The sequence below is a fragment of the Pinus tabuliformis genome, chromosome 8 (genome assembly GCF_031772625.1).
Source record: "Pinus tabuliformis cultivar Carrire ecotype Pingquan chromosome 8, CPIR1, whole genome shotgun sequence".
NCBI lineage: Eukaryota > Viridiplantae > Streptophyta > Pinopsida > Pinales > Pinaceae > Pinus > Pinus tabuliformis.
The window spans coordinates 486,711,190-486,715,428 of record NC_142294.1 but is presented as its reverse complement, the minus strand read 5'-3'; positions in this window follow the sequence as shown (position 1 = coordinate 486,715,428).

Sequence of the window (4,239 nt, the reverse complement as noted above, 5' to 3'; positions counted from 1 at the left end):
CCTGGGACAAATTGATCTGTTCCTGGTCCTCTTCCTCACCAATCTGGAGGGATGGGGATTATCTGGGTTTGCCCCCTACTCTTCGGTCCTCTTGGTATGCTGCCATTAACTGTTTCCAATCGAAAGGCTTCTCCCAAACAGGTCACAAAGATGAAGTAATTTGGTCGATGGGGTCTTCCATACAGCTCGCGCGCGTCAAAGATATATACGCATCTCTTTCATCCTCTCTCCCGCAGCTGCTTGATCCCCCTTTTCCTACCAAATTTTGGAAGTCTTCTATTCAGCTCAAGGCTCTTTTATTTTCTTGGTTGGTTTTTTACAATAGAAACCTCACATGGGAGGTTCTTCACAGGAAAGGCTAGTCGGGACCCGGAAGACGCTGCGTGTGCTGTCATGCGCCCGAGACAAACTTTCATATGTTTTTTCAATGCCCGATTTCGTTACAAATATGGTACAATCTTTCCTCTTCATATGGTTTTCCTTACCAGGTATTTTCCTCTGTTCAGGATTCCTTCAGGTGGTGGGACCAGCAGATCACATGGAGATCCTTATTTATTCTCACATGCCGGACCTTGTGGAAATGGCGGAATGCATGCATATTCCAGGGTTCAAAGGCTCCTTTTTCCTCCGCTTTGTCCCATATTTATGCTATGATCGACCCACCTTGACCTCGATCCTTCATTCGCCAGATGTTCTTCGCCTGTTCTGTTTCTTTTCATGGACGGCTCCTCTATGTATAACTTGTTATGGTCTTATATAGATCTATTACTCTCCTTTGGATGTAGCGATTCTGGCCATACAGCTCTTATCCTCTTTTGGCCTCTCTGTCGGCCGTTTCTTTATGGCCTGGTTATATTTTATATGAACGCTTCAGCACTGCGCTTTTTGGCCGTTTTGCTGCCCAGCTGCAAATGGCATCATATGTATTCACCGTTTATATTTTCTCAATATAATATCATCTGATTTTTCCTCTGAAAAAAAATGTTACTGATCAAACGCACTAAGCAGGTGCACGAAGTAATCCAATCAAGTTTAACATTAACAATAAATAATGGACATATTATGACATGCGTGAAAGTTATGCCATTAAATCCTTCCCTTCCCTTCCCCCTGATGGAAATGACGCAATATTTATTTTCAACGAATCCCATCCAAGATATCTCTTTAGTTCGGTATAGATATAATTTAACTGTCAATTAACAATATATCTGACTTTCAATTAAAAAATTCGATACCAATAAAAGGACACCCATTAAAAACATTCCTAATGTAAGTGTGAGTGCACTCATGGAGTCACCCGTGTCTCAAGGAGACTCTTTCCTTGACAGTTCGATATCTCCAATTTTATTAGTAAAAATGAGACACGGCAAAAAGAAACTACGAATAGTTCAGCACTAAAAATTGGCTTGTAGCCTTCACACTTTAATGTCCCCTCCACCAATTTTATGTCTGGTTAGATTTGGATTTAAAATAGTTTTAGTTGAGTCTTCTTCCTGTCCCTTTCATCAAACTGATAAAATGTTAAATTTGAATTTATATGATATAATATTTACGTGATGCAAATTACTTAATTTGTGTCTGTCCCCGTCATCAAACTGATGTAATGTTAAATTTGAATTTATAGAATATAATATTTACGTGATGCAAATTACTTAATTTGTGTAGAGTTGGACACTTACCAAATTTAAATTAGTTAATTTGTGTAGGGTTGGGTATTTGGTGTTGGCATTATGATTCAAGTGTTGTCCAACTCACTCAGAGATTGGTACATGCTCAGAGACTGACAGGTGATGGCAACTTAACTAGTGGACAGATCTCAGTACATTTGGTTCAGCAAGGAGAATTGTACACGCAGGTTGGCTTCAGTAATACATGTGAAAACGTACCTTTGGTCAGTGGCAGTTAGTCCTTGGAAGTTGTGCCTATGGTTTTGGACCATGGTACGTGTCGAATTTCGAGGTTGATGGTATTGTGTTACTATGGTTTTGGCTCTTGGTATTGAGCAAGGCCTTATATAAGGAGAAGATCACTAGGCCAAAGTGATGAAGGGTGAGTGATGAAGATCTGAGTGTGTGAAAGTGCTGGTTATGGGTGTATCTGAACCAAGGTTGTGGAGGATGATGAATGATGGAACGAGATCTCAAAATGATTATCTTCATATGGTTTGACTCTGGATAGACTAGATCTACTGACGCATGTTTATTATTATGATCTGGGTATGTTTTGATGTCTGAATTTTAAGGTTGAATGATCTGTACGCGAGTGGTAAAAGAGCGTATACACGCAGGTTGGGTTCATCCAAGTAGCGTATACAATTGAAGTATGATATTTGAATATGGAGCTGGATCTGGTTGTTACTATGATTGTCTGGTTATTGTTGATAACAGTGATTCTGTTTCAGTGATTGAGGATGCAGGTTGTACTACAATGATGATTGTCTTATGGATCCAGTATGAAAATGTATGAAACATTAGCTCATAGTATGTACTGGTAAACATATCAGCCAGTACAAGATTGTAGCTCCCTTCCACTCGAGTAAAGAAGCATTCTGTAGGTAGGCACCTACGTACTAGTAAATGGATAGTACAAGAGCTTTACCTGCGTGCTGGTAAAGGACTGCATACATTGTAAAAGAAGTTCTCACAAATTGCAGCAGGTGGTTTTCATTGGGTTTCCACCTAATCATGGTGTTCATATGATATACTGTGTTTACTGTTAATATGCTTAATAATGTTCATGCAGATAAGATTAACTGAATCATAAGATATATACGCTAGTTGCATTAAACACAGTCGCGTGTACTTGTTATAAGTATGAAATTGAAAAGGATTGATACATTCAGTATTATTTCCAACATTTGGTAAACATTTTATGGAGAAAAGTTGAGAAATAGGTATGAAATGTATTTTTATTTTTTTAAAGGTAGTTGATTGAGATTAAAATTTCTGCAACATTCAAAGTGATGATTAACATTTAAGTTACTCATTATAGATTTTTTTTAATTTTTGACTTCTTAAAAGATAGGTTTACAGGCATAGTATACTAATATGCTAATGTCTATTAAGTTACTCATCATAGATTTTTGTAAATTTTTGACTTGTTAAAATATAGGTTTACAAGCAGACTATGCTAATGTCCATTATCTCAAAGGTAAGCATTTGCAAAAATACATTAAGTTACTCATCATAGATTTTTGTAAATTTTTGACTTGTTAAAATATAGGTTTACAAGTAGACTATGCTAACGTCTATTATCTCAAAGGTAAGCATTTGCAAATTTATTTTTAGAATTTTTTCAATGATTATGATTGGTTTTTTTTCTTTATTATAGATATTTTTCTTTGCTTCTACGAATTTAAATAATTTTTTTTTATTGCAGTGTTTATTTATTGTTGTGTTTTTTTTGCATTTGTGGCAATTTTACTCAATCTTACTAACAGTTTCAATTGTCTTATGTTTGATGGAAATCACACGAAATTGTTAACAACAAACCATCTTTATCAATCACTTTTTTTTAGTTTGATCAAGGGGATTTGAATTTTGAAATCACATGAAATTTTTAATGACAACGAACCACTTTTATCAATCAATTTTCAACTACTAAATTAATATTATTTTAAAATAATCATGTTCCATTACGATTTTTACTTAATAATTACTTTCCATCTAACTTATATATATATATATATATATATATATTATATAATTTAATATTCCTTAATTTAGAATAATAAATAAAATAATTTAATTTAATATTTACTCACCAAAATACCAAAAACATAACCATCACCAAATTATCACACAAGCGAACTAAATTTAAAATTCCATAAGTGTGGAGGATGAGAACACTTTTCCAGAGAATTATTTACTATTCCAAAAGAAATAACCTAGTTATAGGGGAGAGATTCCTAATGTTATGCAGGGACCAGTAATTGATATAGTAATAGTCCCACCAAACCACCATAAATTGAGACTTTTGAAACCAATATTTAAACAAAAATAAATAACATTAAGTATAAATAAGTATTAATTTATCTCCAAAATTTCCCCATACATTAACTAGGCCCACAACTGTCCATAAATAATATCTTACTACTTAAGAGTGCAAACCATATTGACCCAACTAGAAAATAGCTAAAACCATAAATGCTTCCAAAATGGTCTATTCCAGAAGTACAAAGTAGCAGTCACTTCGACCCCCACTCATCAGAACTGAAGCTTTTTATCCCAAATAGATATC